Here is a 13,511-nt window from a genome sequence, read left to right as displayed (position 1 = left end):
GTTTAAAACATTACGTTGTCACTGAAATTCTCACCTAACTATAACATTACTTTAACTGTTGTTTTTTACAGTGAATTTCTAGAGTTTTTTTAATAAAGTGATGTTTTGTTACCATACGTATAGCTAGCCCTTGCAATGCAAGGCCTTTGGCTGTGCGCGTTAGGGTGTGGGCCATGAACGTCATTTGGAGCTAGTAAGGAGTCGCAGCTGAGACCTCTAACTTGCTTCCTGCTACTCCTGGCACTTTCTTTGCGGCCCCTGGCCTCAGAGCGGGCAAAGATCTGCCTCCTCTGAGGCCAGGGGTCACAAAGTTAGCGTAAGGAGTAGCAGGGAGCAAGCTAGAGGTCTCAACTGCGACTCCTGACTTCCTCCAAATGACGTCCATGCATGGGGCCTGGCATGCAGTCAGGCCTTGCATCCAACCCTTTGCAGGCAGCCAACCCCACGCTGTGCACAGACTTTGGCTGTGCTTGGTGAGGGGTTGGCCCGGTGAGCCCCCACAAAGACAGCCAACCCCCACGCTGCGCATGGCCTGCTGCCCCCCTACCCAAGCCTAAAGGAGCCCTGGGGACCCCATCTCCAAAGGCAAAAAGCAATAAAAAAAAGGGGACCCCATCCCCAGATTTGAATTACATTAATAGGAAGAGGGGACATGCAGCCCTTCTCCCGAGCCTTATCAGTCCCATCTCCCGGGGCAAATGCAAAATAAAAGTGGAGGGGGGCCACACAGCTTAAGATTTAAAATTGATACTGCCCGGCAGGAGCATTTTGTTTAGCTGTTCAGAAACATGTGTTTCCCTGCTCGTAGAAAACTACTCTGTCCCAGGAGTGGGCTCCCATGGACAGAGTAATTGAGCTGGCCCTGGGGGATAGGGTCCCCAGGCCTTGGGAGGCTCAGTGAGGGGGCTGGGGGTCACAGCCACCTCACATTTCAAAGGACACATGCCCGGGGGATAGGGACCCCAGGACCTTTTAATGCTCGGGAAGGGGGTCAACACGGTCCCCCTCCCCAGCATTAAAATATGAGACCGATGGGATGAGGTCTCTGTAGCCTCTTGGAGGCTTGGGGAGGGCTGCCATTCACTCCCCTCCCCCTAAATTATTTATCCACCTCCCTCCTGGGCCCTGGCCCACCCACTGGGGTATTTTTCTTTTTTTTATCGGATGGGAGCCCGAATCTTTCTTTTTTAATTTAACTGCAGGTTTGTGGATCCATTGCAAATTTGCGGCTAAATGTTTTAAAAATCTTTTGGGAATCCACCACCATGCCTAGGGGTCAGGGATACCTACCCCGCCTCCTTATGTCTTTTTTATGTTTTTCTTAGGACTCGAGACTGAGTCCCAAGTTCTATGATGGCTGCCGCCACATCGTTGTTGATGTGGTGGCAGCCAATCAGATCTCATCTTGAGATCTGTTGGGTCCATGGATCCTCCACTGTGTGATATATGCAAAGTTTTTGATCATTAATTGCTCACAATTACTCAACGGATTTACACCAAATCACAAACAACACTGTTTCTGGACCTAGATCTCGCTTTCTTGCAAATTTCGTGTAAATCCGTTTTGTGGTTAAGGCTGTAGCTGTGTCTAAAGTTCATATAAAAATAATTGGGAAAACATGTTTTGGGACCTCCCCGTTGTTCTCGGCCCCCACTTGACAGATCACCCCGAAACTTTACAGGAAGGAGCTGAGGTGGGAGAAGTTTGTGTTTTGGAAAGTTTCATGAAGATTCATCAAATGGCTCCAAATTTATATGGAAAATAAAAATGCTTTTCCGATGGAAAAGTGGTCCTAACTATATCTATCTATCTATCTATCTATCTATCTATCTATCTATCTATCTATCTATCTATCTATCTATCTATCTATCTATCTATCTATCTATCTATCTATCTATCTATCTATCTATCAATCAATCTATCTATTTATTACTGAAAAAGGGAAAGGTTAAAGTAATGTTATATTTAGTTGAAATGTCCAGTAACAAAGCAACATTGTAACCGCTAAAAACCCTAGAAACTCAATAGTTGTAGTTATCTCAAGTAACTATAACTTGTGTCCTAAGGTAACTATAACTTGCATCCCTGTTTCTATTCCAGTGCAAGCAAAAGTATTTATTTTGTTGATCACATGTTCATATCTGCCTAAAAAGAAGTGCACTTAAATGCCTGCGTTGCTGTGCCAATACTTTTCTTTGCCAATGTTTTGTTGTTTACATTATCAATTCTACTTTCATTTCTTAGTCTCCCTTTTTGTTTAAAATATGGCTTGATGTTACAATGATTCCAAACCAACAGTATCTTTTCTTTGTACCAGTAGGAGTCATATTTTCCTGTGACAAAGAGTTTCTACACGTGTTCCAAGTACCCCTCCCTTCTAGTAAACACTAAAACTGTTCTTTTAAATTATATGTAAAGGTTATTTTTTTATTTACATTTTTTATTTTGTCACTAAGTTTAGGCACGTTTTTTTCTTTCTATTTCTATTTTTGTGGGATATGCTAGCAATAAAATAAACACACAACCGCAAAACAAACTTGCAAAGGCCAGGCCTATAGCATATTTGGCATGTGGACGGAATGGTCAGAAATAAGGCTTAGGAGGCTTTGTTGCTGGTTTGAAGTTATTCTCTTTACAGTCAAGAATAAAACCAATTATTCTGTCAAAAAGTTTTGGTCACTCCTATAGTTAAAGCCAGTTTTTTTAATCCTATTGCTTCAGTGCCTCAGGAAAACAGAAGAATTGTCCAGGGAAGTATGGGGACTTGTTTTCCTCGTCTTATCCTTTGCTATACTTTCCCCTTTGCTCTATGTTTCCTGACAAATCACCAAAGAAAAATGCTCTAGCTAAAAAGAGAAAAATGAAAGAGAAAATTCCCATGCTTCTAGAAGAAAAAAGAGAATAGACACCACTACAATCACATTTCCTGTGAGGGTTTGTTCACTTCTGGGATCCTTGTTGTGTCTGAGCCCTGTCCTTCCCTTACATACTCCTTTATCCACGTTGAGACTGAAGCATAGGATACAGGATCACCATTCACCCTTGCAGTTTCAAGTGTTTTAGACCTTTTCCCACCCATTTCTAAGCATTAAAAATTAGCAGTACAGTCAGTCACCTGGGTTTGCCACAGCCCACCTGGTCTGTGACGGGATGTGTGGCTTCAGCTGCTGGCGTCCACCACTCCTCCATCCAGGTATCTTCGTCCTCGGTATCCTACTCCTTGGGGCCATCCTCTGCTGACCGTGCACTGCACTCCATCATATCTGTTGAACCTCTCTGCTTTCCCTCATACCTGCACTCCTCCAGGTTATGTCACGGTCTCTTCTTGAAGTTCTTTCTATTTGCTCCTCCTCCCCTTCCTGTTTCCTCTTCTCCTTTTCCATTCTAAGCTCCTCCTTCCTATCAAAAGTAGTCCTTTACAGTAGCCTATCTGCGCTCTATGTTCATATTAAAAGTGCACATCTACTCAAGGGGACATAGCAGTCCTTCAATGGGTTAACCACAACTCATAGCTGCCAAGTGGCCCCATCTTGTGACAGAAAAGTCCTCTTCATGGTAATAAACATGCAACCTTTCACTGAGTGCCCAATTGTATTGATGTCTGGATCCCTAATGCTGATTTTGATGTCATAGCAAAATACAGGTAATGTGTGTGCGCCATGACATTGGCCTTTCTAATGAATGGGGGTCCTCTTGGACTGGGAGGGGTGCCCAAAGTGCTACTCTCACAGTAGTGGAAGGCCACTGCCTTCACCAGGAGTTAAGCAGCACAGTGGTAACAGCATACCATGTAGTGATCAGTAGGAGTGAACAGGTGCTTTTTAACCTATGTCACTGGAGTGAGGCCTAAAGGCTCACTCACTTTTTGAAGTTCCGTGCTGTGTGCGTAACTCACCCTTGACCTACATCAGGTTGGTATGAAGTGTCTTGCAGCGCAGAAGTGATGTATCTGTGCTGGGTGTATGTGTGCCTGGGGAGGGTACCATAAAGGACCAATGCAGTACTGCGAAGTGCATGCATGGTGCATGCATGTGCTGGAGGTGCATGTGCCTGAGAGTGGTACTACCTGCAGATTGTAGTGCTTTTCAGTGCGTGCAGGATAAGTGCATGTTTTGTGTGTATATGTACATGTTATTATTTGGAGTTTTATATCGCGCACGGTTACCCTAGAGCATCCCAGCGCTATCCAGAGACCGACCGAAGCTAACACGTGACCCACTAGTCTGGGAAAAGATGAGTTTTTAGTAGTTTGCGGAAACGCCGAGTACAAGTCTCTGCCCGCAGAACAAGTGGAAGCGAGTTCCAAGCGGAGGCCGTGTTCACTGAGAACCTTCTCCCTCCAGTACGGGCTCGTCTTACTCTAGGAGACTGAAGGAGGAATTTATGATCCGACCGGAGGGCCCTTGCTACTTTATAGGGTTGGATCATATTTCTTAGGATCGCAGGACCCTTCCCCTGCAGACTCTTCTGTGCCATGCAGAGTGCTTTGAAAGTTACTCTTTCCCGCACCGGAAGCCAGTGAAGCGCCTTTAGTGCCGGTTTGGCGGACTGCCTTCTGGGGACGTTTGTCAGCAGTCTTGCCGCGGCATTTTGCACCTGCTGCAACTTCTTAAATGTAGATTCCGGCGCGCCCAAGAAGAGTGCATTGCTGTAATCCAGCCTCGAAATGACAAGCCCCTGTATAAGCAGTTTACGGGAGGTGTCAGGGAGGAGTGACAGAATCTTGCGGGCTGACCGGAGCATACCAAAACATACACCAGCGGTCTTTTTGGCGTGTGTTCTAAATGTCATATCCTGCTCCAGCCACACCCCCAGGCTCTTGATCTCCTTCTTCGGGCTGGGAGGGACTCCCATGCAGTCAGGCCAGCTACTGGGAGACAGAGCAAAAGACGTTTGGCCTAAGATCATGAGCTCAGTTTTTGAGCCATTCAGTTTAAGGGATGAAATCGACATCCACCTAAACACTTCCTCCAAGCAAGAATGAAGTACCGCAGGTTGCTTCTCTAATTGAGAGAGCCCAACAACCAACTGCGTGTCATCCGCGTAGCTAATGATATTAAAGCCAAACGGAGACACCACATCCTCCAGGGGGGCCATATATACATTAAATAAGGTAGGGCTCAGCGACGAGCCCTGAGGGACCCCACACTGGAGGGCAAAGGGGGGAGACTTCTCATTTCCTTCCCACACTTCAAATGACCGTCCTCCTAAGAAGGAGGCAAGCCATCTCAGAGCCATCCCTGTGACACCCAGCCTTTCCAACCGTTGGAGTAATACCTGGTGGTTTACGGTATCGAAAGCCACACTCAGGTCCAGGAGGATCACTGCCACTGACCCTCCTGAATCCAGAATGCACCTGGCTTCCTCCACCACGGCCAGAAGGGCGGTGTCGGTGCCCTGTCCAGGGCGGAATCCCGTCTGGGAATCCCGTAGCCGGCCGTTGGTCTCCAAAAAATTAGATAGTTGGTGGTTAACCAATCTTTCCGCAATCTTGCTTACACCCGGGAGCAGGGAAATCGGCCTAAAATTAGCCAGATCAGAGGGGTCAAGGCTCGGCTTCTTCAGGAGGGCCTTGACGACCGCTCCTTTCCATCCAGGTGGCACCACTCCCTGTGACAGAGACAGATTAATTAGCTCGGTCACTGGGGCCACAATGGTCGGCGCAGCCTGCTTTAAAAATCGCATCGGGACAGGGTCTTTAGGGGAGCCACTCTTCAATTTCCCAAGCACACTCAGTACCTCTTCCGCCGTCACAGGGCCAAACAGATCCAACTCCGGTGTACCTGCCCTATGCGGAGCCGTTGACACTGCCACTGCGGTTAGCTGGGGGAGTGAGCGTAGGATGGTCTCAATTTTGTAACTGAAGTAAGTAGCCAGCTCCAGACATTTCCCTTGGGCATTATCGTAAATAACCGGTGGGTCGGGGGTTTTAAGCAACTCTTTCATTACTTTGAAGGACTCTCTCGAGGAACAGGTGGCTTTACAAATTCTTTCGTCAAAGTATTTGATCTTAGCCTCCCTTATCGCGTTCTTATACAGTCTCGTGGCTAGGCGATACTTGTTCCTACTTGTTATCCCCCAGTCCTTCCTCCACGCCCGTTCTGACCTTTTGCAGCTCTTTCTTAGTGCCCTTAACTCAGGAGAGTACCAAGGGGCCGAGCCCACTCTCTTCTCCCTGATGAGCATCTTTTTCATTGGAAGGATGGCATCTAAGGAACTACTCAACCAGCTCTCCAAGGTGGCGTCCGCCTCCTCCGGGTCAGACCCCCCTTGGGGGCATGTTGACTCCAAATGGGCCGTCCATTTATCCATGGGGAGCCTCGACCAAGCTCTATCTATCCTGAATGTCATAGGAGTGGAAGAATCCCAACCCACAGGAGACCAGCTAGCTAAAACTAGACAATGATCCGACCATGGTAGAGCAAGGGGAGGTAGGGCGGTTAGTTGCTCCATATTGGAGAAAATAGGATCAAGCAGGTGACCCTTTCCATGGGTCGCACCTGAATTGATTCTTTTCATCTGCATAGCACCCATGTCAGACTGCAGGTCAGTAGCCGGCAGGTCCGTTGCGTCTTCAAAATGAAGGTTCAAGTCTCCTAGCACGATAAAATTCGTAGTTGAGGAGGCAAGACAGGTGACGGATTCCATTAGTGAATCAATGAAACTGGCCACTGCCCCAGGGGGGCGGTACACCAGGAGCCCTGAAATAACAACCGTGGGGGACAGTTGAAGGGTAAATTGACAACTTTCACAGTCCTTAATCCCTGCTTCCTGTGCTTTGCAACTGAGCGTATCCCTATACAAAATAGCCAAACCCCCTCCCCGCCCTATGGGTCTATCAAGATGGAAAATCACAAATCCCGGCGGGAGGGCTTGGACCATGTCTGGGCTGGAAGTGGACGTGATCCATGTCTCTGTTAAGAATAAAATATCAAGGTCATAGTCCACGATTAATGAATTAATTTCCGTGGAGTGGCGAGGAAGTGACCTACAGTTCAGCAGGCCAAATTCTAAATTTTTTCTGGTCTTATGGGCCCCAAACCCCGGGCTACACACCTTACAACTTACAAAAGGTTGACCATCCTTCACGATAAATCCACATGTATCCGATTTCGGTGGTCGTAATGTGAGGAGATCAGTCGTGTCATACCTGATGCGACTACCTTGCAAATATGACGTACCGGACATAATGGCCGGCCCTGGGCACGTCCGGGCCCGGACGGGCACAGACGGGCTTTCCTCTGGCGCTCCTCCGGCGTGACGCTGCGCGCGTGCGCTGTGCGCTTGCATACTGCCCCCTAAATAGTGTGTGGCAGAAGGTTTGTGCCGCCACTAGAACGCTGACCCCAGAAGCGTCCTGGGAGCGTCAACTACACCCACACAAGATGGCGGTCGGGAGCAGCACCGCGTTTAGAACACCGAAATGGTGAGTCTTTGTGCGTTTTTGTTTTAAAGTGCGAGCAGTGCGGACATAAGGGGGAATGAGGAAAGTAAAAAACACAATTACACTCTCAAACAATGTAATATTAAAAATCACGAAAGCAGTGCTAAAAAGTTAAAAACGAGCAGCAAGATCAATGAAAGCAGCAATAGCGTAGTGGTCTTCTCTAGAGCCCTGCGCAAACAACCAGTCCCCTAAATAGAGTTTGCCAGAAGGTTTGTGCCGCCACTAGAACGCTGACCCCAGAAGCGTCCTGGGAGCGTCAACTACACCCACACAAGATGGCGGTCGGGAGCAGCACCGCGTTTAGAACACCGAAATGGTGAGTCTTTGTGCGTTTTTGTTTTAAAGTGCGAGCAGTGCGGACATAAGGGGGAATGAGGAAAGTAAAAAACACAATTACACTCTCAAACAATGTAATATTAAAAATCACGAAAGTAGTGCTAAAAAGTTAAAAACGAGCAGCAAGATCAATGAAAGCAACAATAGCATAGTGGTCTTCTCTAGAGCCCTGCGCAAACAACCAGTCCCCTAAATAGAGTTTGCCAGAAGGTTTGTGCCGCCACTAGAACGCTGACCCCAGAAGCGTCCTGGGAGCGTCAACTACACCCACACAAGATGGCGGTCGGGAGCAGCACCGCGTTTAGAACACCGAAATGGTGAGTCTTTGTGCGTTTTTGTTTTAAAGGACATAAGGGGGAATGAGGAAAGTAAAAAACACAATTACACTCTCAAACAATGTAATATTAAAAATCACGAAAGCAGTGCTAAAAAGTTAAAAACGAGCAGCAAGATCAATGAAAGCAGCAATAGCGTAGTGGTCTTCTCTAGAGCCCTGCGCAAACAACCAGTCCCCTAAATAGAGTTTGCCAGAAGGTTTGTGCCGCCACTAGAACGCTGACCCCAGAAGCGTCCTGGGAGCGTCAACTACACCCACACAAGATGGCGGTCGGGAGCAGCACCGCGTTTAGAACACCGAAATGGTGAGTCTTTGTGCGTTTTTGTTTTAAAGGACATAAGGGGGAATGAGGAAAGTAAAAAACACAATTACACTCTCAAACAATGTAATATTAAAAATCACGAAAGCAGTGCTAAAAAGTTAAAAACGAGCAGCAAGATCAATGAAAGCAGCAATAGCGTAGTGGTCTTCTCTGTGAGAGGTACTATACACAAAGTGCACAGTGCATGCAGGGTAAGTGCATGGGCTCGATGTGTGTGTACCTGGGAGAGGTACTATACATGAAGAATGCAGTGCATGCAGGACGCCTGCATGTGCTCAGTGTATGTGCCACTGTGAATGGTAGAATACATAAAGGATACAGTGCTGGGCAGTGCACGCATGTTGAATGCAAATGCTGGATGTATGTGTGCCTCTGCATGGAACAGTACATGGAAGGATACAGTGCTGTACAGTGCGTGTATGCTATATACATGCACTGGGTGTATGTGTGCCAGTCTGCGTTACAATGCATGGAGGGCCCTGGGTTCCAATTTGGGAGACCTATGCCTATATGGTTAAACATGAAGTGGAGGTAGAGCGATTCCCCCATCCCCCAGACAGATTTGTGGATTGCTGCATTCCTGTAAACTGAGTGGGACACACACTGGGGAGGGGAGGACCAGGCCTCTACACCTCCCCTGTAACCTTCAAAAGGTGCTCTTTGGTTCAGTGAGAGGTCACAATGGAGGGCCCTCCATTCTCAGGAAGGAGATGGGCTACTAACTAAATCATAAATAGAAGGGCAGGGAGCCCTGGGCTAACCTTTTGATGTACATATCACTGTGGGTGACATCCAGGTATGAACTCTAGTCAATCCCATGGCCTGTATTCTGGGGCTATTAGCTACGGAGACATCCCTGCTGTGACAGACTATCCTTCAAGAGGAAGAGGGAGCAGAGGAGCATGCATTTCAAAAGAAGCAGACTCCCATCATGAAACTTCAAAGACTCAGACCCTAAGTCACATTTGGTATCTGGAAATGGCCCATAAGAAGGGGAGTTAAAAATTGTTATCTGCCAAGTTGCCAGATGAGCTGTGTGAGGAGGCGAATCTCTGCAAGACTTCTGCCTGTGACCAGCACTGGGGGCCAAGGCCTGCTAGTCTCCCGGCTGGGTAAGGGGACATCACCCAGGAAATCCAAGACCACTTGCCTTAGATTGTGTGTAGGACTGAGTTGGCAAACCCCATATTCCAGGACAGGGCTGCCATGAAGATATCTGTGGTAAATACTGCCATGTGGTAAGGGTCCAACCCTTGCACTGTAGCGGTACAATGACCCCGTATGCCAGGAGGTGTTGTTATGGTAAAGAGTGCAGTGCAGGAGGGGCTGAAGCCTTGTATGGTAGCAGTGTGATGACCCCGTATGGAAGGAGGGGTTACGAGGTGACAGACTGCCATGTGGTAAAGGCCAAAGCCTTGTGCGGCTCCAGTGTGGCAACCCCGTATGCCATGAGGGGCTGCCATGGATGCTGTGTTGATCAGGCCGGAGCCCATGGACAGCATGTGGTGGTGACCTATAGGTCACAGGGAGTAACAAGAACTCTGATTGGTTCAACTGCCGTTGAATGTGTGAGGACGCTGTCGGTGCACTCTCACCCAAGTCGGACCAAGAACAGAATCTTTGTAGGCTTCCCTCCTATCTAGAGTGTGTGAACTCTTACCCTGCAGGAGACTGCTGCAGGAAACCTGCTATTGATTCAGGAGCGCAACCTAGAGGGAGAGAGCCTGTACCCACTGACAGCAGCCGGTGAGTCCGCATTTCAGAGACTCACTAGACTGGAGCCGCTTCGAGTGCCCGTGGACAGGGCACACTTCAGGATTCTGAATAGTTCACTTTTGCCGGAGCGGGTAAGACTTGATGCAGGCCTGATGGCCCTGTGGAAATCCCTGCTAAATCAAGCGTATGTGCGCTGGAACACTTTTGACTTTAAATTGGAGTCGTAGTGGACTCTTGAGTATTGGACTATTAGTGGGGCATTGTAGGAAATTGGCTCTTTTTGTATGGTTATCCCCCACATTTTGCCTGACATCTGAAGAAACTTGACTTGATGTGCCCTGAGTCCCTGCCAATCAGGTTCCCAAGGCCTGTGTTCTCTCCCAAAACTGTACCTTTGTACCCACAATTGGCATATCTCTGGCCACAGGTAAGCTCCTTGTAAAAGGTACCATGGGTACCAAGGGCACTGTGACCAGGGAAGGCCTCGAAGGGCTGCAGGACCTATTGTGCCACCCTTAGAGGCCCTATACCTTAACACCCTCACACTGCCATTGCAGGCTGCGTGTTTTGGTATAGAAAAAATGAATAGTCGACATGGCAAACATCCCTGTGTGCCATGCCTGCAACCCACTGCCTGGAGCCTAGGTAAGACACCCCTCTAGCAGTGTGCACTAGCCCGAAGGCGAGGGTACAGTGGTATGAGCCCTGTACCCCTACAGTGAATAAGCCCATTCTTAGACATTGTAAGAGTAGTAAAGCCATAAAGAGTATATGGTCTGAGAGTTGTTCATTACAAACTCCACAGCTCATAATGGCTTTCCAATTTGGTAGCAAACTTCTCAGCACATCATGCCAGTGTGGGATTTAATGTAAAATGCACTCAGAGCGCATCTTAGCGATGCCTCCTGAAAATCAACCAGCCCTGGTGTGGTTCCTGAATGACCTCCCACCATTTGCCACCACCAGACATGTTTCTGGGTAGAAGGCCTCCGCTATCTGGGTCCAGAAACAAATCCCATCTTGGGCAGAGGTGTCATGCCTCCTCCCCCAGGATGGGCTGGGTCCATGAAGGGGAAGCTTCAATGGCTTTCTGCCTCTATGAGCTGTCCCTGCCTTTTTCTGCCACCAGCAACTGGCTTCCACCGGTTTGACCCCCACTTTGGGGTGGAGAATTGGCTGGAAAACCAAGTTAGGAGGAGAGGTGTGCCCAACTTTGCCAACCCCACTCCTCGGGTGGGGGAGGCGAGGTGAAGCACACATCTCAGTCCCCTCCATCTCGAAGATGAGGAGACCCAGCCAAATAGGGAGAGGCTCATGCCCCCCTCCCACTGGAGGGTGGAATAATAGGGAGTGTACCCACCCCAAGGAAGGGACCCATTGGTCCCAACCTGCAAACCCCTTGAACACCCCTAAATCTAGGACTGAAGAGCCATGCTGACCCAAGAAGAAGACGAAACCACCTGCTTTGTTCCCAGTCCTACTGACCTATCACCAACTCCTACCTGACTACTGGGGAAACTCCAGCACTCCCACCAGCCAGCAACCCCTCAGAGCCTGGAGGACCTGCCCTGCACCCATCTTAAAGACTTTGTCTTCAGTGAACACTGGATTTGCTCAACAAAGACTCCAGCCACAGAAACCAGATCCAGGCAGTTCCGCGATTCTGCACCACTCTGCACTCAACGCCCACGGCCCGAGTTCGAGTGGGCCAACACTACAAGGAGGTCTTCCCAGCAATCATGACCTGGAATCTGGTGATCCCCAACGTACGTCGAGCTTAAACCTGGCGAGGCCCCCTGACTGTGACTGGAGCTGGTAAGAAGACCTGACGCCCAAAGACACCCCTGCACCCCAGGGACATCTTAAGGATTTTGGGGGCCCTGGGCCAAACATATTTTGGGGGCCCCTTTTCAGAACAGCTTTGAATTTATGATCCAATTTGAGTCCCTGTTTCCCACGCAGTTTTCACTTGCTCAGCTGCGTTAGTGATCCAGTTTGCATCATAGGCATTAGCCTATATAGTCCCGCTGCAAACGGACGCACACAGCTGACAGTGGTAGGATTTAGTGTATTCGGCCCTGCTACTAGGTTTTTGATACTTTTTAAATTCTATATGTGTGGCTGAATTACTCTGTGCTTTTTAACAATTTCTCTTACCTACGCGCACTTACACTTTACTTGATTCTGCTTGCCTACACCTCCTTAGCTGCTCCGATTCGCATCTTGCTTTTCCTCCAGTCCTGGTCCACCACGGATTATACACAGATTGTGCGGAGGGCTGGGGCTACTATCGGGCTCCTCACTTCCGCCCACGCAGTTTCCGCTTCCTCAGCTGCGTTAGTGATCCAGTTTGCATCACAGGCATTAGCCTATATATTCCTGATGCAAACAGACAAGCCCGTCTGCGCCCGTCAGCTTCGCAGAGGCGTCCGGCGCCAGCCATGCTGCCCAGTTTCCCTCCGGTGAGTTTCTTCCACTAAATTACAATAGGGAAAACTGCTTAGCCTTAGGCAGCTACCATTATGTCAGTGTACAGCGGCTGATATGAGCTTGGAGGTAGACTTTCGATGCAATAAGTGCAACTGGTCTCTCCTCGAGCCCAGGAAACTCGCACCCAATATCCTCCCACGCGACAATAAGTGTAAAAACAGTAAGAAAACAGAGGACTTAAAGGCCACCCTTTTAAATTGCTGCTCTATGCAAAAGCATGAACCACACATTTATGACCTACTTTTAGACGAACAGCCTGATCTTTTATTTCTCACTGAGACCTGCCTGTCTGAAGCCTCCAACCCTACTGTCACCTCGGCCATTCCTACGGGTTATAAAATCCTTTGGAGGGACAGACTGAGTGGGAAGGGGGGCGATGTCACCATAATTTACAATAAAAAACTAGACTGCTCTCCCATCCCAATGGAAAACATCGAGGATGCAGAGTCCTTAGGCTTCCGCTGTACCTTATCCCCCCCATTCATAGCATAGCTGGTTTTCTTACTTGGGGTGCATCTATCATAGCTCATATTCATAAGTAGGGCAATAAATCAGACCCCAAAAATTACAGACCAATTTCATTGTTAGACTCGTCTGTTAAAGTGATGAGCAAGGTATTACTGAAAAGATTAGAAGAATGGGCTTGGGACTGTTCAATTCTCTCACCTGTGCGGTTTGGTTTCCGGAAAGCCCTAGGGTCTATCGAGCAATGCGTGAATCTTGACCTGCTTATAGGCAAGTATACTCGTGCCAAAGGTGGAAGATTATATCTTTGTTTTCGCTGACTTGAGCAGCGCTTTTGATCTAGTAGATCACCTCACTCTTTGGACTACCTTGCTTGGTATGGGTGCCCCTAGACCAC

The 13,511-nt window shown here is 48.4% G+C and overlaps 1 long non-coding RNA gene across 1 annotated transcript in view; it reads right to left on the bottom strand.

Moving 5' to 3' along the window:
- Positions 1-13,511, bottom strand: part of LOC146863177 (uncharacterized) — a 192,025-nt gene that overhangs the window by 71,687 nt on the left and 106,827 nt on the right. The gene's annotated exons all lie outside the window — the stretch shown is intronic.

Source organism: Triturus cristatus, chromosome 2_2 (genome assembly GCF_964204655.1).
Source record: "Triturus cristatus chromosome 2_2, aTriCri1.1, whole genome shotgun sequence".
NCBI lineage: Eukaryota > Metazoa > Chordata > Amphibia > Caudata > Salamandridae > Triturus > Triturus cristatus.
This window is presented reverse-complemented; position numbering and strand designations above follow the sequence as displayed.